Source organism: Taeniopygia guttata, chromosome 3 (assembly GCF_048771995.1).
Source record: "Taeniopygia guttata chromosome 3, bTaeGut7.mat, whole genome shotgun sequence".
Lineage (NCBI taxonomy): Eukaryota > Metazoa > Chordata > Aves > Passeriformes > Estrildidae > Taeniopygia > Taeniopygia guttata.
Window position 1 is genome coordinate 34,471,646 of NC_133027.1, and position 24,771 is coordinate 34,496,416.

The 24,771-nt window shown below is 39.1% G+C and overlaps 2 long non-coding RNA genes across 2 annotated transcripts; both read right to left on the reverse strand.

Annotated features, from left to right (window-relative positions):
- Positions 1–6,822: 6,822 nt before the first annotated feature.
- On the reverse strand, positions 6,823–8,242 carry LOC140683674 (uncharacterized). The gene is made up of 2 exons (XR_012054938.1): positions 7,572–8,242; positions 6,823–7,267 (listed from the first exon to the last, which is right to left on the reverse strand). It is a non-coding gene; the product is annotated as an uncharacterized lncRNA (long non-coding RNA).
- Positions 8,243–8,448: 206 nt separating this feature from the next.
- Positions 8,449–9,415, reverse strand: LOC140683675 (uncharacterized). The gene is made up of 2 exons (XR_012054939.1): positions 9,198–9,415; positions 8,449–8,893 (listed from the first exon to the last, which is right to left on the reverse strand). It is a non-coding gene; the product is annotated as an uncharacterized lncRNA (long non-coding RNA).
- Positions 9,416–24,771: the final 15,356 nt, after the last annotated feature.

Below are 24,771 nucleotides of genomic sequence, written 5' to 3' on the forward strand. Positions count from 1 at the left end.
AACCTCAGCGTCCCCATGGAATGGGGGCCTGTAGGCAGGAAATCCCCTCAGCTGTTTGACCCTTTGCCTTTGCTGCATCACATCTCCTGCTGAAATGCACTGCATGCAAAGGGGATATTAGACACAGCAATTTGCTACTTAGTATATAAAATGACCATGAGCTCATACTGACTGCATTGTTTTGTTCAGTTTAAACTGGTATTTTACATTATATTCCTTACATTTAATGGAGCATTACACTGTTCTACAGGTCTGCCTATTTTCCTTTCACTGTACAGACTGCTCACTCTGTGATTTGGGAAATGTAACTAAAGGTTAAGCAGGTCATTTCTGCATTATGTACTCTTATAGATTAGTCCTACTCTAATTTATTCAAAAATAAGTCTACATTACTTTCCTGTCATTCATAAATATTGATGGGTACTATTTGGCTAAATAAATAATGATGACAACTAATTTCCCTTTGAAAAGGATCTAAAACTGCCCTGGCTAATCTCTCATCAGCTAATAAATACTAGCCAGCTGTGTTTGTCAGTGTCTTAAGTAATATAAGGATAGGAGCACTTCAGATGTAATGCAGTGCATTTATATTATTCTGGTTTAATTATTAAATTCCTATGCCGATGTTTTCATCAGTTGGTAAGGAGAATGCTTGTTTTCCTATGTTGCCATTTCCAGTAAGGTCTGTCATCCAGGGGAGCTGGTTTCAGGAAATGTAGGTGTATGGGGCAAGGTTCCTTCATGCTGTAACAGTGAAGAAAGAGGGAGAGAAAGAAATTTGTCTCTGGTCAGTTACTGATCTTCCAGGGGCTTTCCGTGAACTGCATCAATCCACACAGCTCAAGAGATACATTTGTACATGAGTTTTGGGAACATGGGTGCATTACATTAGGCTATGACCATATCAATCTCAGAGCATGCCAGCTGCTCTCTGACAATGCATATTTTGCTCTGATTTTAGCATAAAATAACTGACTCAGCTTTACTGGGGACAAAAACATGGGGACCAGCTTCTGTGAAGTATCTTGGTGTACATTCCCCTTCATGTTCTTATATTGATAATATTCCAACTGTGCTGGATAAGTTGAAATCACCAAAGAATCTTGGAAAATCAAAGAATATATCTAATAAAAAATGCAAGAAAATCATGATCTTGCCAGGTAGTTCCTCTCACTAAGAAATTCTGAAAAAGCTCTGATTCCAATAGGAGACTTCCTTGGACTGGAACAGAGTGGAGTTCTAGTGTTCAGTGTGCCGCAGCTCAGCTCTTGGGAGATGCTATTTCTCAACTTGGCTGATGTCTTCAGGAAATAAAAAAATCACCTGCTATTTCAAGAACTAAAGTAAATATGTATCTTTACTGTTTGCAAACTTTCATTTAGTAGCATCAAGAAAAGAAAAAAAAAGAAGAAAAAATATCCAAAAACCCAGACAACACCACATTTCCATTAGAAAAATTGCAAAATTTGTGCAAGTTATCTTCCCAGTTTTTCTGTGCTTAAGTCAAGTTTGAGGGTTTCAAAAAATATAGCATTTTTCAATATTTTCTGCTGTAGACAAAACCTCCTTAGGGAACATATTTTGTGTTTCAATGAGTACGAAATGATATTCTACTTCAGGAATGTATTTTGTAAGTAAAATGGTCTTTAATGTGAGTCATTAGTGAAATTAAATTTAGAAAAATGTTAGAAGAATGAGTTATAGAGGTAGTATTCAGGATATTGTAATTTAGGATCAGGTTACTTGAAACCTTGTTCTCACCAAAATATACTCAAATAAGAGGTTCTTTGGCTTTCTGGAAAGATGAGGCTTTCGCAGAATGGAACAGGCCTTAGATTTAGTTGGTTGGTTTAAATTTTTTTGACAAATCTGAATGGCATGATAGAGGTTAAAATAATTGTCCAGAGGGAAAACAGGAAGGAACCATTCCCTCTGGTTATTCCCTGTGTCTGTCCCCATGGTGGGCTCCAGAAAGAGGTAATAAAAGCAATTGCATGTAAAGTCCTGACCAAGCCCCATCAATCCACAGTGAATCATGCTCAGTGAAATACATTTTGGGATAGATTTGCTGCCAAACAATAAAAAGTTTGCATTTGTCTTTTTTCTTCTTCAGAACCTTAGCCATATTTGGGCAGCTTTACTTGGACAAACCATTTCTATCTGGTGTTAGTGCAGCCTTTCTACCATATTTCAAGCCTTTGATAGAAGGATGGGAGGCAAAGCTACAACTTTTTAATGAAGGAGCAAATTTTCACAGATTAATTCAGGTTTAGGTACTGTTTTCAAGATTTTTATGAGCAACTTTCAGTATTTTTCAATTTTTAAAAAAATTGGATTCAACCACATGGTTTTATTATCCTTTTAGTGCTTAACTGTATATATCTGCATCTGAATGCACATACTTATATCTGTTCCAATGTATTTTTTCAGTTTTGGAGGAAACTAAACTTGATTACAAGTGTTTTATTCTGTTCCCTCTACATTTTTAAAGGCAGTGCACGTAGTTCTGCATGTAGTAAGGTGACAGACATATATTGTTACAGACATAAGCCATCTTCAAATGAGTATGAAGGAAAGCATTGTCTTCACTGTCAATACAGTGTTGAGGCTGATTGTATTTTAATTTGATGTTTGCCACATGCGTGTCTCTTAAAAAGGGCTAAATAACAAACCAGAAGAGAAAGAAAAACAAATCCCTGTCTTCTTGCCTTGCCATAATAGAGTTGGAGTTATTTCAGGAACCAGCTGGACTGGTTTTGCCTGGGACTTAAAAACATGCAAGTGACTGTGGTTTCCAGAAAGGAATCAAATGGTATGATATGCCAGTGTTGGAAAAGAGACCCCTTCCAGATGCTGGGTTGTTTTTTACTGGGTTATGCTGGTCCTGACCTCAGGAACATGGTGTTCCATCGACTGTAAGAGTTCTTCCTGTGGCTAATCACAAATCCACACCTCCCAGGTTAAAAAACGCTATGGAGGCAGAGGAAGATTAATTCCTGAGAGAAGTATGTTTGTTAGGAAAGCACAGTTTAGTAAAGCAAAACACATCATCATCAGCCATTGCTGACATTGTTTTCCTCTGTAAAGACCTGATAAAGAGGTATCAGCAGCACCAGGACCCAGAGCACTGTCTTCTATCTCCAGTGACTGTGAAGGACAAACTCAGGATGACTAACAGCAGTATAGGGTAGGCTTTTCAACCTGTAATAAGTTTTCTGATAAGCTCTTAGCAAAAATAATGGAAGCTCATCCCTTGAGCTTCATTAACATTGCCTGAGTGCTAAATCCTCTGCTTCAGCAAGTTCTCATTTTTTTCCTAATTATGTGAGAAAAACCTGAGCTCAGACTCTCCTTCCTTCTCTCAGTGTGGGTAAAATGCTACTGACAGGAAAGATGGTGATGCTCTGCCTGGAGCATCCAAAACCTGGAGGATAGAGCTCCTACTGCATGGACTCTGCCATTATCTTGTCCTAGCTGACAGCCACCTGACGTGTGCTGGCTGCCTCCTTTCATCATGGGTATGGTGGTGTTAGCAAAAGGGGGAACCTGTGTACATCAGAGTCTGCCAACACAGAACGCCACGACATGGGTGATGGCATTGCATTATGCATTTGAGATAGTGCGTTTGTTGGCTAAATGCATCAAAAACAGTACAGTAGGTCATGCACTCTTTTTGTTCCATGGAAACATAAACCCACGCATTTTATGAGATCAGCTGTGCTACCTTTCAAGGTAAACTTAAAAGATGCACTCAAATAATCAGCCTTTTGAACCCAGGAAGCCTGAGGCTGACATGCCTTCATCTTGTTGTGATGCTCAGGGCAGCCAGTCATGGGTCTGGATCTCATTTTAATAGGTGCTTTAAAAATACAGAATAAAGAGCTTCTTGGTATGAGGCAATAAATGGATGCAGATTGAGCATAAGTGAGAAGGTATGGCTTAGCTTTGTAAGCAATCATAATAACATTGCCACTTTTTGTCTTTTTTGTTGACAAAAGACAGCTTCAGGAAGGATTTGAAGGAAGATAATGAAGAAACTACCAATCTCACTCTAATTATAAGCATGCAACATGAAACCTCAGTACTGCTTCATTCTTGTGCTCTGAGTTGTCCAGTCTCTGGGAAAAAACATGTCTTTGTTTTGTCCAGAGCTTTCCTAAAATCAGAGACTGTGTTCCAGACATCCTGGTTAGCAATTGGTATTTCAACAGAGGGATTGCTGATGTGAGAGGGCTGCTTTGTGATAAAAACTGGTCCATCTTTTGCTTATGCAGTGGTTGATGACAGATTCTTTAGCAATCCAGGGTTTCAACCTGGCTCAGAGCCCACTGACTGCAGCAGATTTGGGTTAGACCCTGAATCTGTTCTCAGGAATAGCACATGAAAAATGTGAAAGAGAAGGAAGTAAGGTAAAGCAGTCCATTTCTCAGGATAGTTTTCCAATTGGTAAGCACTGACTTCATAAGAATTCAAAGGGAAAAAAAAGTCCAAATCTTTGATGGGGAAGGCAAAAGTTGTGGGGAAGAAAACAGGTTTGCTTGGGGAAGACAGAACCTCAAAGCAGAAAAACTGTCAGCATTTTTTCCTCTTTTAAGTCTGGCCCTTAATTTTTGCTAGAAGCTTGGGTTTTCTTAGTTTTCTTTCTCTCTCTTTTTTTCTTCTCTTTTTTTTTCTTTTTTTTTTTTTTAGGTTTTTTTTTTAATCAGATAGCATGCACATGGGTTGGTTTCACTGGAAATAAAATTCCAGAAAAAAATTAAATTATTTAGACTTACTGGTTTACAGAAGGCACTAAAAAGTATCTAAACACCAAATATGCCAATAATAGCAGTAACTGGATGAAATGTCCAACAGAAAATTCCTAATCTTGCTTAAATATCCCACATCACCAAGTTTACCAAGCTGTCACAAAATTGTGTCTTGGTAATTTAGTGGAAGCAATAACAGTGTCCTGCAGGAAACCTTATGGTGTGCCAGGCACAGTGTTGCAGCTTTGAGACTGCCTGGTCCATGTCTGGTGCATTTGTAGATTTTTTGAACACAGCTACTCCATGAGTTCATTTTTTAAGAAGAGAAACTTATTTTTAATTGTTGCAAATATCAAGAGCACATTTTTTTTTCAAAATTATGTATTGTGAGACTGTGGGGATTGCCTTGATCTAGATGTAACGTTTTATTCCGAACTGAAGCCACTCCAGGACAGTTAGTACAGCTTTGACCAGAATAACATAAGTATATGGGAGGAACGTATCTTCTGTCTTTGATTGCAAGAAATTTTTTAATCTGTATTAAAAGTCCTGCTTCCTTATGGTCAGGGTTTGTTTGCATCCTGACTGATGGAATTTGGAAGTCTCATTGCTGTTCTGTGAGTCCACCTGAGCCTGCCTGGCTGAGACTCCGTCTGGGTGGAGGGAGACAGAATTTCATCTTCATGTTCCTTGTTGCTTCCAGACAGGAGAGAGTTCTGGTGTGGTTGTGCTGCTGTTGGTAGGGACCATGTAACAAACACATTTTCTATGAGTGCAGTCCAAGTGTGTTAGGGTTGAACAGTTCATTGTCACCAGCCTCAGAGTAGAAATGAGAAGATGTTTTCTGGCAGCAAAGCAGTGAGACCCTTGAAGAACAGTGAGACTTCTGAAGAAGAGATAAATTAACTGAACCTTGTTTTAGTTTGGCATATGCTTTAAATTAGGATACAATACCAAATTATTTTTATTTAAAACTTACTGAAGTTTCATTTTTTTGGTTTGCAGCTTCAACAAATAGAAAATTCTTTATCTTGTAAGGATAAAAAGAAATTGATAGCTTGCCAATATTACTTTATAGAACTGAATAACTACCCTGGATATTCTTATTTTCAGAATCACTTCTGTGAGAAACTGTACATCAGGAAATAATATATTGCAAAGCTGAAAACATAAACTTGGCCTTCTGCTCTTCTTTTATCTAAAGTGTTTGCTTTTGTTTTGTCATTCTCTTCAGCTTCTTTATGTAATTTTCCTTTTCTCTTTCTATGCTTCACAGATTTGATTGTTCATGTTTTTTAAAGTGTGTAAACAGAGATGGAAGGGCTGTGTTCCAGTTGCTAGTTTCATTTGTCAAAATGTGCAATGGTAGCTGAGAATCCCAAAGGATGCACTGAAGTCAAACCTCTGAAATTATTATAAGTAATTTCTATCTTCCTGCTTGAAATTTGTGTGACTATGTTGGTAGATGTGTGTTTTGTGGTGTCTCATCACTGACATGCTGCCCTGAAGAAAATAAAATAAATTGATTTCTGTCAAAATAATAATAAAGATTCCTCCCCTCCCCCATATTTAATAAAAGGTGTAGAGATCTTTATACAAATGAAATTATATTCTAATGCATGACAGTCTTCTACTTCCTCCCAAACATGGAATGTAAGTATGCCAGTGCCCCCCATGAAAATGCAATTTCTCAACTGAATGCTGTGAAATGCGATCGAGAACAGAGCAAAGCAGGCTCAAGCTTAATAATAAGGAAAAAAACTTTATTATCACTATGCTACTATAAAAGGGGGGGGGGGGGGGAAGAAGAAAGAAACACACACAATTCAAAATGAAAACCTTCCAAAGCATTCTTCTTCCTACCACTCAACTTTAATAAACTACAGTGAGACACAATCTGGACCCCAATCAGGTTTTTACTTTTCAGATAATCAATATTCAGTTCATCTGCAGGGAGAGAGGAGTCTCTCTTGTGCCACAGACCCCCCAAGAAACACAGCTGCCACACCCTGTGCTTCCATGTCACCACATGGCACCGCCCGGAGAAAAAAGTTTGCCAGTGGTGACCCTCTCCTTTCCATGCACAGTGCTCTCACCACTAATGCATGGATGGACAGACTGCTTTTAGGATTTTTTTTCCTTTCAAGGATGCCCTGCCAAGAGGGGAAAAAACAACAGTTCAGTTTTTCATTTTTGGGACCAACAGTCCCCCCCATTTTCCCCTGGGGCCGAGGATCCACGAACAGAGCTCTTCTTCTCTTCTTCCTTTCTGAAGACAGGGGGCACCACCACAAACCTCCTTAACTTTTCACTGTTCGCTCTACTTCTGTCTTTTCCCAGCTGAAGCAGGTCTCTTGGCTCACCAGCATTCTCCTAAAATACAGTTTCTCTTGGAGGAGAAGATCAGTTCAATCTGTGGCTACCAAGAAAAAGTCCAGCCAAACAGCCACTCCATCATCTCCTTCCACCTAGAATTTCTCCTTCCAACATCCCAGGTCCCAGGCTGTCTCTCTTTCTCCCTTTTTCAAACTAAGGAGGAGAAAAATTTCACAAAGCTTTCATTTCTCAGGAAGGGTTAAAAGTCCCAACTCCCAGAGATGGCTCGCTGCCCAGGCTCCAGCTCCCACAGGCGGCTGGGCACCTTGCGGCCCCCCCGCTCTTCTCCTTCCCCGCGGTAAACTGCTGGCAAAACCACCACTGTCTCTTTTTTCTCTCTCGGGAGAGAGAGAGACTCTGGGGGGAATGGAGACATCCCAGATTTTGTCCACCCTTCCATCTGCAGGGGGCCAACCCGGGTTCCGGTCCCTCCACCCTTGGGCCTACCTCCGAAGGCCACATGGCTTCTCCCCTCCCCCACCCAGCTCGTGGCCGGGCAGGGGAGAGTCCTGCACTGACCGCTGACCGGAACCCAAGAGAGCGAGTTCTCCTGGGAATTCTGCTTTTAACCCCTCTGTGTTCTCAGAGGCGTGTCCACTTTCAATTGGTCAATGTCCAAATTGACTTCTTCCTTCCGGAAAAATTCTTTTTCCGTGTCAAACCACGACACTCCACCCTTCGCCTCTGAGAACACAGATTACAAAAATCATTACCAAAATTACATTCAACACACCTCTACGTAAAACAGCAACTTACACTAAAACCTCCACCCCAATTCACTTTTCCACCCAACACATGCTTTGCTCTTAATCCTCTTTGATCTCATCTCACAGCTTTCATTTTATCACCATCTTATCTTTCAATTTGCCCGCATTCTCCACCAAAAATGTCATGGTTTGACACTGGCACAATGCCAGTGCCCCCCATGAAAATGCAATTTCTCAACTGAATGCTGTGAAATGCGATCGAGAACAGAGCAAAGCAGGCTCAAGCTTAATAATAAGGAAAAAAACTTTATTATCACTATGCTACTATAAAAGGGGGGGGGGGGGGAAGAAGAAAGAAACACACACAATTCAAAATGAAAACCTTCCAAAGCATTCTTCTTCCTACCACTCAACTTTAATAAACTACAGTGAGACACAATCTGGACCCCAATCAGGTTTTTACTTTTCAGATAATCAATATTCAGTTCATCTGCAGGGAGAGAGGAGTCTCTCTTGTGCCACAGACCCCCCAAGAAACACAGCTGCCACACCCTGTGCTTCCATGTCACCACATGGCACCGCCCGGAGAAAAAAGTTTGCCAGTGGTGACCCTCTCCTTTCCATGCACAGTGCTCTCACCACTAATGCATGGATGGACAGACTGCTTTTAGGATTTTTTTTCCTTTCAAGGATGCCCTGCCAAGAGGGGAAAAAACAACAGTTCAGTTTTTCATTTTTGGGACCAACAGTCCCCCCCATTTTCCCCTGGGGCCGAGGATCCACGAACAGAGCTCTTCTTCTCTTCTTCCTTTCTGAAGACAGGGGGCACCACCACAAACCTCCTTAACTTTTCACTGTTCGCTCTACTTCTGTCTTTTCCCAGCTGAAGCAGGTCTCTTGGCTCACCAGCATTCTCCTAAAATACAGTTTCTCTTGGAGGAGAAGATCAGTTCAATCTGTGGCTACCAAGAAAAAGTCCAGCCAAACAGCCACTCCATCATCTCCTTCCACCTAGAATTTCTCCTTCCAACATCCCAGGTCCCAGGCTGTCTCTCTTTCTCCCTTTTTCAAACTAAGGAGGAGAAAAATTTCACAAAGCTTTCATTTCTCAAGAAGGGTTAAAAGTCCCAACTCCCAGAAATGGCTCGCTGCCCAGGCTCCAGCTCCCACAGGCGGCTGGGCACCTTGCGGCCCCCCCGCTCTTCTCCTTCCCCGCGGTAAACTGCTGGCAAAACCACCACTGTCTCTTTTTTCTCTCTCGGGAGAGAGAGAGACTCTGGGGGGAATGGAGACATCCCAGATTTTGTCCACCCTTCCATCTGCAGGGGGCCAACCCGGGTTCCGGTCCCTCCACCCTTGGGCCTACCTCCGAAGGCCACATGGCTTCTCCCCTCCCCCACCCAGCTCGTGGCCGGGCAGGGGAGAGTCCTGCACTGACCGCTGACCGGAACCCAAGAGAGCGAGTTCTCCTGGGAATTCTGCTTTTAACCCCTCTGTGTTCTCAGAGGCGTGTCCACTTTCAATTGGTCAATGTCCAAATTGACTTCTTCCTTCCGGAAAAATTCTTTTTCCGTGTCAAACCACGACACCTTGGTCACAGAAGTTTCCTGTCTTAGAAATCTAGATAGTGATGAGATAGTAATTCCTAAAAAGATTTTATTATGCAATGCAAGTACAATTAAAGTGCAGATATTTATTTATGAGTATTTGCTGTTTCCAGAAAAAGCTGAGTTTAGAAACATACATATTATAAGAAAAATATAATCCTTCTAGTCCCTTAGTTCAAAGTAGACCTTGTGGGTGAAATTCAGACCCTGTGTGAAAGCCCTCCATTTTCATCAGAAGAATTGCCTCCTTCTCCATCTCCTCCTTTAGTTTAATTTTGCGGCTTCATATGTAATTTTGTGGCTTCTTCCTCCTGACTGATACTGCAAGGCCTGAATATTCTCCAGTCAAAGTATGACTTGTGCTACTGCAAATGTAGAAGCATGAAAATTGCTGTTGATAGAAGTGATGAATAACCATCCTTCTGTCCTCAACTCCAATAGGAAAGGAAGTTACAGATTTTACTGTATACACTGAGGATTTTTTTTCTTACATCACATTTCTTTACCATTTTTTTTTCTTGGCTTAATTTGTTTTATGTTCTGTGCTCAGCTAGCCAGCTTCATCTTTGGTGCAATTTCATAAAAACTTGAGCCTCCAGAAAGGCTGAAGTTGGACGGTGATCAGTCAGGGTGTGTGTGATTAATATGCTGCTCAAATGCTGGAAGAGATGGAAGACAAGGAGAGAGCCAGAAGTGCAACCAAGAAGTCTATTTCATGCTATTGACAGATAGGTCACACAGCATCATCTCAGGTTCTTCATCTATTTGAAGTATTCAAAATTCATTATAAATGCAACAAAAGTATATGACAGCACTCAGTGGGCTTAGAGGAATGAAACCAGTTAAATGAGAACACAAACAAATGGTTGGAGTACTGCAAAAGTGGTGAAAAGCACAGAGAGTTCACTGTGGATTTTTTATCCAAAACATATTATTTTCTCCAGAGTGAAGTGACTGAGTTGAACCAGCACTGGAAGTAGCAGGAGAAATGTTCTGGGATATAACAAGAAACAATTCTTCCAAACAAGCAATGTCATCAGGCATTTTCGTGCATCCTGAAAAGATCTGTTTTATGTGAAGGACTAGGATTTTTCTCTTCTCCCTTTCTCTCTGCTCTTCTTTTCTCTTATTTTTTCTCTTCTTCACCTTTGTCTTTTCTGTTTCTCTTTCCTTTGCCCCTCTACTCTTTTTCTCGCTCCTCTTATCATTGGCAGACCAGAAAGTTCTCTGAACCTCTGGAATAATCAGTACCTCCTGCACATTAAAGTGGCATATCCTACACATTTGTAATATTTTTGGGGTGTGTGTGTGTGTGTGTGTGTGTGTGTGTGTGCACAGAAATAAATGCAAAGATTCTGTCAGATTTGCCTAACTCATGGGGAGCTGATCCTTGGAGTCATATTCAGGATTGTCAGTGAGTAACCCAGGCTTGCACTAAAATATACAGTTTGCATTAGAATTGCTATATTTCTGCTTTTTCTTGAATCCTTTCTTCCACTCTGTTTTATCTAAGTGATTTTTGGGCATAATTCACTTTTTCCTATGACCCTCTGTTTGTTTGGTGGCCTCTAGCAGGTTGAATGCTACTACGCAGGTAAAGTTGCTCCAGTCTGACTGCTGTATCTGTAGAAGCCATAATTAAGTTCATAATGAATGCATGGATCTGCATGGATTGTTTATGCATGGTAGATCCAATTCTGGGGGGATATATCAGGCTGTGCATAGCTGTTATACAAATGCACCACTTGTTGATACCACAGAAATCTTGTAAAGTGGCATGCTGTTTTCCGTAATTCTGAAAAACATGCCAGAAGGTTGTGAAAATCTTTGCTTTGTTTTCTAGAGGCCATGCGTGAAAAACATGGATTGAAATTTGTCAATAACAGTGGATAATTCCTGAAGCACTCCTCAGTTACAGTAGCTAATGCAACCCTTCTAAACATGTGACTACAGCATGGCAACAAGACTTGGATTCAAGAAGGAAAAACACTACCAAAGAGCAGGACTCCCTTCTACTGTTTCTATTTAAAAATGTTGCTCATTATGAAATGACATTTTTGTTATTGAACACTGGAATGATGGAAGAAAAAGGCTGAGTTTTGAATGAATTAATAATGTCAGAAACCAGCTGCCTGTGGAAGGGCTGGTCAAATTTCAGATTCTGTTGCTGTTTGGTGCCCAGACTGGATCGCCTCTGTTTTGCTGCTTATAGAATTTTACATGGAGAATGGACAACCATGACAGTCAGATCAGCTCTTCCAAGCCCTAATGCCCTAAGACCCTGCCTATCACTGTCTCTCACAGGAGAGTCATTATTCAATGACTGTGAATTGTGTTACTCTTCATACACATAGCATCTTATATTTGCATGAGTTAAAGAGTATTTTAATCAAAACTGACTGAACTTTGTGTCCCTCAAATTTCTTGTTATTTTGCAGATAGCAAAATTATAAACTTCATCAGTAGTTATATTTTTATGTTTTCCCTCAGTTTATTTTAAAGATACTGAGAATAAAGATGCTGAGAGTAGATCAAATTCTTGATAATTTTGTGAAGTAAATTTCTGTGATCTCTGAGACGTCAGGTTTGATTTTTTTTAAATACTAAAACAAATTTTTTAGCTTTGTGCATTTAGATATCAAGATGATGACTGATGTAACAGGTATGAATAGAATAGACTAGTATTATGAAATATGCCATGTGGACTATGTTTTTAATAGTCTTAAAATTTGGAAGTTTTATACACATTGGTTTTATGTAGGAATCATTTCCAGATATTGAAAAAAAGTGTTAGTTTTCTCAGAAACTTTCAAGTTGACTTTTATATAACTGTGAAAAAATGTGCTGCTATGTGCAGAAATCTTTAAGAATTGTGCCAATTTATATGGCTTTCCCCCTAATATTCCTAAAATGGTATTTGTTTTCTTAAAGGAATGAGCCAATATGTCTGCCTTGCCCAGAAATATTTATTTGAAAGCATGTTTTGAAAAGTAAATATGCTGATTGAATCAATACATTGAATTAATTGAAGAAATAACAAGTTCAAAGGTTAATAATAATGATGATCATGGTGATGATGATGATGATGATGATGGATCAAGGTCCAAAGAATGTAGCTGTCATTAAAATGTAGAGCCTATGGAAAAGCTGGAGCTTGTCAAATGAGAAAAGAATGGTCTGTGTAAACTTTAAGAAAAAGAAATGTCCTAGGATTAATTTATGTGTTATGCTTTTCATCATTGCTTGGATGTCCACATGGAATGGGTGGAAATATTCACAATTCATGAAAAAGAAAAGATTTTTGGGACATGATTTTTTCATTTGAAAATTCATAATTGAAATTAACTTTTTTCATCACTATCCAGATCTAAGCATTTGTCACTGATTCAGGGACTAGAAACAATGCCATATGGTTCGAGTGGCTAATCACACAGCATAAATAACAACAAAAAGTGGTCAGAGAAAGCATCTGGTGAACATTCTGAATCTGAAGATCATCCTGATTATTCTGTGAATATTTATGAGTAAAAAAAATATTAATAATGAACTAGTCCATTAGTCCATAAGCTGTTCAGAGTGAAAAGAAATAATTACTTATGCAATCAAATTTTTTTAAGTGTATAATTGAAACTGTTCAAATTTAACATATTTCTGATTATAATTAGGGTTTTGCTCTGCTGAATCTCTATCTCTTTGAATCTGGAATCTGAAGCCAGTTTCTACCAAGAGATTCTAAACCCATGTTTAGATTTTGCTTTGTATTTTATTGACAAAGAGTGCATCACAAAACAAAATGGAAAAATTTGTGTCAGTATGTTTAGGTATATCTCACAGATTTCAGAACAAAGCAGTTTAGGATAATTAAATATATTTGTACATATGTTAACTTGTGCCATATATTAAGTAGCTGAATTTGTAGGAACTCAGTATTTAAGAAAGCCTGACTAAGCATATTTAGAAGAGTTCCTTTTGTGTATTGGAAATTTTTCCATAGCTCCAAATGTAATAAACTTGAAAAACTAGAGGCAGGCTCACTGAGAATCAATAAAAGTTCTTCAATAACTCTCTAGAAGAAAACTGCAAAAAGACTTAAGTTTTAGGAGCAGGCAGATGCTTCATAGAGTTGAAATACAAGACCTTGGTCACTGAGTCAGTAGGAACTTTGACAATGACGTTGGTCGATAAAGTGTCATAGTCTTCAAATCCCTTTTAAAATCATAGAATAGTTTGGATTGGAAAGAATTTGGAAGATCCTCTAGTTCCAAACCCCCTGCTATGGGCAGGGACACTATCTACACCAGGTTACTCAAAGCACCATCCAACCTGGCCTTGAACATTTCCAGGGATGGGACATCCACATATTTTCTGAGCCACCTGCTCCAGTGTCTCACCACCCACATAGTAAAAAATGTCTTCCTAATATCTCATCTAAACTAATTTCCAGTTTAAAACTGTTACACCTTTTCCTATCACTATATTCCCTGATAAAGAATCCCTTCCCATCTTCCTTGTAGGCCACATCCAGGTACTGGAAGGCTGCTATAAGGTCTTCCCAGAGCCTCTATGGTATGCACCCCCAGCTCTCAGTCTGTCCCCATAGGAGAGGTGTTCCAGATCCCTGGTCAAGCAGGTCCATGTCTGCTACGCTGGGTGGGCCCCAGACACACAGTGGGGTTTTCAAAATTATTTTAATTCTTAGTCTGAAACTGTTGAGAAAATCTACCATTGATTTTGCTGGGCTAGAATTTGCCACTGTGCCATCACCATATGACAATTCATCTGCTTGGACAAGACATTGCAGTGAGGGGTTAAGATTTTAATTTCATCTTGTTTCATTTGCATGTCTTGTGTAGATCACTGCTTCCTCTGTGTCTTTTTTTCTTTTTTCCCTCATCGCCTATCCTTTGTGCTGCTTGTTCATCTCAAACAGTAATGCTTTGGAGCAGCATCTATCTTCCTTGCACATTACTCAACATCCCTGAGGCTTGAAAATCACAGAAGTATTTAGATGCTATTGCTATATGAATAATAACAATTAGAATTCTATTCTTTGAAGAAATCCAGGCTGTCTTGCTGCATAGATTCCTGAAATCCTTTACTGGAAGAAAGCATATATTTTTAAAGGATGTTTGATTTTTAGTACTGCCCTCAGCTGATATTACAAGTCTATGCAAAAATGTATGCATTCTGAATTTCTAAAAAAATAAGTTTGTTTTCTTTAAAAATAATGAGTTTGTGCTAGTTATTTTTGGTGGTGTTTCAGACTGAAATAACTCTATAACTAGCTGCAGAAAGTCTTGTGGCTCACACCACAGCAAGTTTTAAATCATATGAAGTCAATGGTGCAGTTTTCACTTAGAAAAATAGATGAAAATAAAGAACTTCCTAGATTTGTTTTCCCAAGTCAGACAAGGGATGTGACGAGCCTAAAGTAGTTTCTGTAACCAAACATTTCTTTTGATAGAAGAATAGCATTAAAATCTATTGAAATCATGACATTTTTCTTCAATGAGGTCTTCTTATGTTGTTCTGTCTACAGTTTGCTGTAAACAGCAAAACCAGGTTCATTTGAAAACTATTTTAGAAAAATTGAGGGGGAAAACTTCAGTAATTACTTCAGTAATTAGAATTCAAAATGGCAAAATATTTGAGAAATAAAACATTACTGATACCAGTATTTCTACACTAGTCATTGGCTCAGATTTTTTTCAATACTATTATCATTGTGGAAAAAAAATAAGAGTTTATGTGACCATGGTGCTGTTGAAGTCAATATACTTTTCTGAGCTGATGACAACAACTCTGTTTTTTTATATTTTTTATTTACATTTCTTTAAAAATCAGTATTTCATTAAAGAAAATCTGCTTCCAAGAAAATGGAATTCTGTGTTTCATAGTTTAGAAATCCTTGATTTTCTGCCTCTTTGTGCTGCACAGCAAGTCTCAGGGAACAGCAGCATGGTCTCACTGATCATACTTGATTTTTCCTTCTGACAGTGCTCCCCTATTCTATTGTCATCCCTGTCACCATGCCATGTTTCCAAACTGCTGCAGGCAGTAATTTGGCTTTTCTCATCTGTATTGTGAAGCATTTTATTATCTCCCGAGCACTGTCAAATAAGCAAAAAATATCTACAAATATTTTGGTGGGAAGAGAACCTGGTAGCTACGGGGACACAATGGTGAAGTTTCTTTACTTCAAGAACCGTTTACAGAGGCATTTTTTGTAGCAATATTCAGGTATGTCTCAGAAGAAAAGAGAGAATTCTATAAAATTTGAATTAGATTTGAATGTCTTGCAGAGAACAAACTTGGTTTCAGCATCCCAGAAAATACCAAGTTTTTCCTAGTTTTAGTAAAACAATTTAATAATTGGTGGCAAATGCAAAACCTGTCTTTTTAGTTATGTGCTGCTCAGCCAGCAAGGCAAGAGAAGGGTGATCTATCTTGTATAAAGCAGATAATCTGAATCAGGAAAGCCAGAAAAGGAGAACATCAAAATAAAGAGGATTAGACTTCATATCCACCAAGAGGACTGCCTGAATCACACAGATGTTCAAGCTTATTCTTAGTGCTTAGTATCATATTGCAGGCTAAGCAGCAACAGGAGCAGAGGAAAGGGAAGTATTAGGACTTCTGGCATCTGCTGCTGTTTTCAGCCCACTTCCCTGGCTAGTTGTGCAAAATGTGATGGAAACTCCGAGAGGTTCCTGTGATCTTCCTGAAGGTAAGCAGCCTGCTGGAGAGAGGAAGACCTCTTGACATTCCTGTCAACATGTATTTATTAGAAACCTAAAACCCACACAAGAAAATGGCATTACAGCTCTCTCAAATGACAAAGTAATCCTATGAGATATTTAGAATTTGGGGGACACCAGGGAATTTGATCCTGAGACAAGAAAACATGGGCAAATGGGGCTTGCTAGCATTGGTACTCAGGGCATTACCCAGATTTGTTGTATTGCCAATATTTTCCTGTGAAAACAAACCTTTTTGATTTTAATTTCTGCCTCTGTTTTTTTTATTTTTCACTCAAGAGCTTAATTTTCAAGCAAGTCCCCTCTTCTGCTTGTCCGAGCAACACCAGCAACTAGACCAAGCTGCCGTGTTGCTATATATAGAGACTGAAGGATTTCTGGTGATGGGCAAGTCACTTTAGGCCCTGCAAAGCCTCTAAACCTCCTTATTCACAGGATCTGGTGCTTGATAACTGCTCCTTGTGTCCCCACTCACAAAATCTGTCATTTCAAGTTAAGTAGATGTGGTTTTCTGACCAAGGATGGTGATGGTGGTGAAGGTAGTGTCAGGCCAGAGCTTATATGAAACCAGTACTGCTCAGTGCTTCCATATAGGCTTAAAAGTGAGAGAAGAGGGAAAAAAAAAAAAAAAAAAAAAGCAAGTAGAGCCATTCTAGCCCATGCTTGGATGTCTCCAAGACTCACAGAGTTCTTGTCTGGCAAGAGAGACACTGGACAAGTGCTCCCATAGGACACAGTCTGAGCCAGGAAGGTATTTTCTCATTATGTCCACCAAAAAGGAGCCTTCCCATGGACGGAAACCACTTAAGATGCTGGGCTGAATATGGCAAATCAATGGCTAATAAGATATCTAAGGGCAGAGTTGCTACCATCCTTAATATAGGAGGAAAAACTTTTTTGTTCTAATAGCCTAGCCAATTTTTAATTTTTTATTGTAATGTCTGTTTCTGTTTTGATTTGGCTTGAATGAAATTTCTTTTTTAACCTTTTTGGTTCAGTCCCAGACTACAAACTCTATTATTTGCTGAGCTCTACAGAATGTAGTTTATAAGGAGAGTTTATTAGTGAGTTAAAGGTCTATTGTTCCAGAAAATGCTGTGTTTAGAGCCATTGGGTTATTTCACTTGGTCAAAACTTCAATATAAAACCCTGAATATATATAGAAATATAATGCTAAAATTATCATCTAAAAGTTAAAATGAAGTAATGGAAAAATGGTTGAAAGGCAAAATTTTGCCATAATGAATTAAATTTTGTTGACACCTCAGAAAAAAAGTGAGGACTATTAATTTTTATTGTCTTCCATTGTTAGCTGTCAAACTTAACACAGTTCCTGAATGATTCATACTTGATAAAAATACAGGTTTTGCTGGAAGAGTGAACATTTTTTTTGTATACCACTGAAAGATTTTATCTGCAAGAGAATGATGTTGACCTGTGACAATCCTAGCAGCAGTAAAGAAATATTAAGGCAGGATTCTCTTTTGTTCTGGGCTTCTTAGAACGGAAGGGGAAATGAATATGTATTAATATTTTAAAGTAACAGAGACTATAGGTGAAGATAAGTGGAAGCTAGTAACAAGAATAGACTACAAAGGAGGTGGCCTGGAGTTAAGGGAGCTGAATGCCTGGCACAGAAAGAACTGTGATGGCTCCAGCCTTTCTCTTCCTTGGGACACCAATTGCATCAGTACATTCATCTCTTGGGAAACTGGACAAATCCTATATCCATTACCAGTCTCCCATCTCGCACAAAGAGGGTAGAAGAAATCAAGATGGAAAAGAACAGAAATGCCCTCAAACACTATGCTCTGTATTGAAAGTAGATGTGAGTTACTCTGTACAACATGGTCAAGGGCTAGGCTGTAGAAACACTTGAGAGAGAGCTCCAGTCTTGCATCAGACTTAACTGAGATTATCCAATGGCTTCAAAATTACTGGACTGGGGGAGAATTGTCTGGTGGGTCCCTGAACAGACAGACAGACAGAAATTCACAAGCACAAGCAAGTTGAATGTTAGACAAGTAAAATTCCAGCCATCTTCCTTCTAGCTTTACTGGGAAAGCAGGTGGAGCTGACAAAGGCATTGAGCCCTCCTTCCCATAGGAAATCTAACCAGCAGCCCTGGTGCTGAGGTATTCAGTGAACTAGAGAAATGTAAAACACATCTACCATTGGGATCCCAAATCCCAAGCAGTACTATGTCTTTTCTTCAGGGAGTATGAGGCACATGGCTGTTATCAATGGCAGATGAAATAAATTTGAGCTGTTTCTCACAGGCATCTGGGAGCCTCAACCTCTCTTAGGAGAACATTGAAAAGCCCACCTAACATAAGTGAAGAGAAATTGAATCTCTCTTTGTTGAGGTCGTGGGTATGACTTCATCGACCCAGGCTGGGAAAGGATGAACTGGATTGCCAAGAATCACAGTTGATGCAGAAACATCAATAAGGTTGTGTGATGAGGGCAGTCTCTCCTGCCTTTATATGTCAACTTCAGATGTGTTGTTACTAAGATGATTGGGATAAGATTCACTAATGGGTTAGGAAATAAATAATGACAAAAAAGGGGAAACATTTTGTAAATTATATTTGTCACTGATGTGTAAAAAAACAGCCCTGTGAGCCTACAGAAACAAATGCACAGACAAAGGGATTTTGTGATCCTGCCCATGTACAGGAAAGCAGTCACTGTGTATAACTGAAGCATTGGCAATGGGAGATGGAAATCTGGAAATAAGAAAATGTCAAAAAATGTGGCTCAGTTTTATTTGTACTGACTTGTTTACAAGATACCAACATTTCAAAATTACTCCTTTGTATTAGCTGAGATGTAGATATCTGTCTGCCTGCAGGACCAGACCTCCTCCTTCTTTTGGTTTTGGGAAAGATTACATTAATAGTTTATCTGCGTCCCATTAAAACTGTTTTTGGTCTAGTCTTGTGCATGCTTCTAAATCAGCAAAAAGTTCAGTATGCAGCTACATTAAGTCAATCCCACCACCAAAAAGGATGTATTTCCAAATGCAAAGGATTTTTTTCTCCTGCTTTTCTTGATTCTGAACACTAACAATGCTTATAAATTGCTCTGAGACCTATAAAATGGCAAATCCTACATAGTGACACCACTGTGCTGGCAGATCCTCCATCATCAACTGTTTATGTATCCTTACATGCATACACACTTACTTGTGACTGACTGCCTTTTCAGATAAGGTCTTCCTGTTTATTTTTAATTTATAGCTAAATACTTTTGGTTCTTTTTATAAAATGTAGCTGGAGTTCACAGAGCAGTGAAATGCAGAGCAGTAGCTGGTGAAAGGCATTTCTATCCTCTATCTGCGGTGCTCCCACCAATGTGAGCCCATGCTCTGAAGCCTGAAGTGATGGGGCAACATCTCCCCCCAGATTAAAACACCGTGTTGCTGTTTAGTTGTATGGGACACCAGATGTCTTTGTGGAAGAGAGTTTTCCAGTGAGTAAGCACAAGACTGAAACTCTGAGTTTCCCATGAGAGTCAGTGATGCGTAGCCGACTGGAATGAGAACCAACCTTGGAATAAGATGTCTTAGATGGAACATATGACTAGATATGAATACACAAATACCTTTCCCTAAAAATAATAACCATCATCTGGTCTCAGGCCCAATCTTATTGCTTTTAGTCATTGCCAAGAAGTGAGATGCTTTGAGACCACATACTGGCCTTGAAAGAATGCCTTTGACATTTGTTGGATTTGGTTTGATCAGTGATCCTGTTAGCTATGAAGAAAGGAAGAAAGTTAAGAACAGGAATGTCAAAATCTTTGGGCAGCAATTGGAACAGAGGGGTTTTCTTAAATATACGCTGAAACCCGAAGATAAAGTTAGAGTCAATGTTCAACCCTCAGGGATTAAGTTAAACCATTCCTCTACCATTTTGCTTCCAACAAGTGTGATTGACACCATCTTTCTGTTTATGTTCTTTAGCTAGGCTTCTGGGATACTGATCTTACAGAAACCACTTAAACCACATTTCTCATCCGCTCGGGTTCAAACCAGCTCCTAGGATTAAATGACAGGCTTATTTTCTACTAACTGCTCCTTTGCCTGTCGTGTAATTTGTCCTATATACAATACAAGTCATCCAGTATTTGACTAGAATCCTGTTTTCCTTCTCTCTATTAACCTATCTGATGTGTTTTCTCACCATTCATTGCTTCTGACTTGCCTGTTTCTCTGTCTCTGTCTGGCCTCTGGTTTGATGGATTTTCTTGCTCATTCAGTGTTTGGTTTTGTTAATGCATGTTTTCTTAAAACCTTCTTTATTATGCGATGTTTTAAATGACAATATTTTGAATATACTCTATAATATTTTTTGTATTAGCTCTCCTTCACTGTCACTTTTTACATTTGGAAATAACTTTCTTTTCCTTCCCTCAGTGTCTACAGTTTAGTACATTTTATGTTGCCTAGGCTTTTCTGTGTTCCTCTTGTCCATGCTCTTGATTTTGATCTTTTTATGCAGTCATTCTATTTTTACCCTTACTGATAATTTTTAAACAAAGATCATGGTCCTTCTGTCACTAACCTTTTCTGAATCTATATTATTTGAGAGACCATTATTCTTCTGGTGCATTATAATAAACATGATTACCAAGTTCTTTATTTTGCAGCCTCAAGAGAGATACTGCTCATCACAAAACAACAAAACCAGCAAAAAATTACCTGATAGTATATATACTGCAATACAAATGTGGAATAACAGAGAATAACAATCCTCATTTTGGTTGTGGTTTTGTAGCAGCATTTAGCCTCTTATGGTCTTCTGCCTATGTACCAACTAACAGGTTTAGTTTGATATTTCTTCATTTTCTTGAAGGTAAAGTTATGGAAACCTTAGCAGAAAAGGCCTTCCCAGATTTTGTGGTAGGAAGTGCATAAAGAGTGTTTTTATTAAGCACCATCTGGCACATGCTGTCATCTTTCTCCTTGTGCCTTTGCCATGGACAGTGGTGGTGTTTGTCTGGCAAGCCCAGACAGACAAGAGTATTCCTCTGGTGAAAGCATAAAAACCTTGTACTGTTAGCAGTGAAAGCCCTTGGTGAAGGGGAAAGCACACTTTTTCTGGCCTAAATTCTGCTTCATTTCAGACAGTCAAAACCTGCAATCTTGCAGGTCAATTGACAGGTAATTGCTATTCTTTCACAAGAAGGTTGCATTATGATCATGCTGCCTTTGCAGGAGTTGTAGGCAAAAGATTATGGATTATTTGCAGAGCAAACCTGTAGAAAACAAAAGAATAGTTCAAGAGTCACATCAGAGCAAGTAAGGAGAAGAAATTTCCCTTTTCTCAGGTCTCAGAAGCAAGTTTGCCCTGCTTTAGATTGGATATTATCCCACTTAGTCTTAAAACTGAATTATATTAGGTTCCTTCTCTAGTTTTGGTTTGGGCTTTCCATTTTTCACATCCTTAGTTTGAAATATTTTTGAATATATTCATATTTATTTCCAGGCATCCAGCCTACTTTTATTCTGGCCTTTGCATCTTTTTTTCCTTCTCTGTTTTAGTCCAACATAAACGATTCCCTTTCAGCACACACAGTACCCTGCTATTTATTTGAGATTGAAAGAAGGCAAGAAAGTAGTTTTCTCATTCAGCTTCTAAGACATCTCCAATTTTGTGGCATGTTTTGGCCAGTGTCTAGGTAAAGCCCAGTCATGGTCATTGGTAAAATAAATTAGTGTGTGTGGCTAATAGAACTTGTCTGCAGATTCAAACATTTCAGTTTAATCATAATAATATTTTGACTTACGTGCTAGCGGATTTTTATATACTATTTAATTATACTTGCAAACAAGAGATGCAAAGTTTCATTCAAATAGTTTTATAATCAACTTTTACATTGACTACATTTGCTATTCTAGGCATGGGGCCAGCCTGAGTCTTTGGAAATCACCAACAGAAAACAATTCTGAAACAAGAGAGAAAGAGGACTGTCTTATTGTTCGTTGCTTACAAGAAGGGAAGGCACATTGTTGATTGTTAGAAGAAGAAGATTCTCCATGTTTTTCATGGAGAATCTGAGTTTTACAGCCAGAAATTGTATCCTTTCTTGTTTGTGTTTGGTTTTGGGTTTGGGGTTTTTACTTGTGCTAAAAATGTATATATGGTTTGTATGTTAGGGCGAATCAGCTACTTTTTGTAGTGGGAGTAACCACACCAAAACCCATGGGTTTCTCAGGCTTAAGTCAAAAAAGGTATTAGTTCTGTTTTGATATATCATCCATGACAGTGGGGTCCTGGCCATGACTGTAGTTCTGAGGCTCTGTAATAAAACACAAATATAATAGTTAGTAATGCTTTGGCTCCTTGGGTGGAACATCTGTCTGACCTTCCCTGTAACCCAATTCAGCTTTCTTCTTTAAATAATACTGAGATTGGAACTTTGTCCCTATTTGTCATGAAAATACATTTTACCCACATATTTTCTTCAGCGATCTAAAGCCTTTACTGCCAGGAAATTATTCTGTCTATTTTCTGTTTTATTGTGATACATGAAAATAAGAGTGTTATAGTTTCCAAGGTCCAATCACTCTTTGTGCTGGATTTGCAAAGTGGGTGATTCAGGCATCAATTCACCTGCAGGGATTAATATTGTGTAAAATGGGTATTCCAGCTCTGTCTGGGTGGTTTCAGGGAGATTTTGGCATCCAAATGGTAAGCTGAGCCCAGGTGGAGTTATGGCTGAGTGGCAATACAATAGAAAACATGGAAGAAAGAAGTTATGTTTGTACTCTGTCCCTGTCTGTGCCACCTTAACCAAGATGTTCGAAAATTGCTCTCTTGTGTGCAGGGTACTTCATAAATGAGTGAGTTACTTTTGGGATTTGGCTGACAGAAGAGGCTGTCTAGACTTGCAGGTGAAAAACTCGCTTGGCAAGTAGGAGACCCAGAGGATTCAAAGTGTGGTGACACTAAAGACAACACCCCAGTCCAAAAGGCAGTTCCCAACCTTTGTCTGGCACACCTGAAGCTGTGACAATGCTCTCACATCTCCCATTCTAGAGCAATCCTCTTTATGGAACTGGGCCCGAGTCAGAGCAGGTAGCTGGCAGGTCTGTACCCCATAAATTGTGTCATTAGCTGGAGGGAGCAGGAAAGTAAACTAATTTAATGAAAGATTAAACAGCTTCTACTGAAAGAAATGGTTGTACCTGCTTTCAGCTCTCTGAGCTCCTCTGCCTGATTCAGATCATAGCTCTGCTCATGAATTTCTTCTGGTTCTGTTTTTTTCTGTAGGACCTCAAGCCTGCCTCACAGACTTTTTACTACCCTTGGAAATCTGTCCATGGTTACTTCCTATGAGTTCCTAACTGTAAGATTCCTACTCCAGGTATATTTAAATTTTGAAGATGGTTTACGAATCCTGTCAAATTCCTCCATGCCTCTCTTCCATCCTGACTCTTATTTTGGTAGGTAAAGCAACTTTTATGTCTGAGGAACTCAAAGTGCATTTTGCATCTTTCTTATGTTAAAATTCCTTCTCTAGACTCCACTAGAGCTGTTTAAATGTACTGAGAGTGCCTGTAGGATAGCTTTTATCCATTTTAATATGTTTAACAGACCAAAGGTTTTAGCTGTTATGTCAGTTTGCTGCACCAACGACTTTAACATTTTTAGCTCCTGGTATGAAGAATGTGAATGACTGAGGATGCTTAAGAAAGCTCCCAGACTCTATTTGGCTTGAGCACTAAAGACTGAATTTACTATTGCAGTATCTTGTCTGAGGAGCAAGATGAATTTATGTGTATGTGGCCTGCTCCTTGCCCCTCCCCCCCCCCCCCCCATCTTCCCCATCAGGTTGACAAAAACTGAAAGAGGTCATGGCTGGGAATCCAAGAGGGTGTGTACATGTGCATCAGTTCATGCTGGCATAGGGCAGTTACAATTGTCACATGCTCCTGCTTCCATTCCCCCTTCTTCCTCTTTCTCCCACAACAACAGTATGCTGAATGTGAATCTTCTAGAAAGATGATCCTTTTTTTTCTACTGCTGAGCATAGTACAACTGATTATCCCTCTGGGCATGGGTCTTGGAACAAAGCCACAGTCTAGTCCTCACTAGTACAGCCAAATTCTTTGTTTGTCTGTTTGTTTGAAAAGCATTTGCCACAGTTATGTCAAGAAGGATTACGTAAACAATTCATCAACTGAAAGCAGCATAAATATTCTTAATGAACTATTAGAAGAATGGGGGAAAAGATGAAGATGGGAGAAAGATAGACCACCTAGTGCTGCAGGTGCATTTATTTTCTTTCTTAAAACAGCCTGAAAACAAAACTCATCAACTCTTCAGCAAACAGAGATGTGCAATTCATACTTTCATAGGATGATGCAGTTGTGAGGGGACCTCAGTAGGTCTCCACTTCCTGGTCATCTCTAGGGTTAGCTACAAAGTGCTGAAGTGTGATGAAAATAGGGTCTAAGACAAAATAATTGAGCTGGGCTTAGACATTCAGATAAAAGGACAAAATATCAGGGAAAAAAAAAAAAGAAAACAATGCAAGTGTGTAAATATGGCAAGGTATAAGTTAT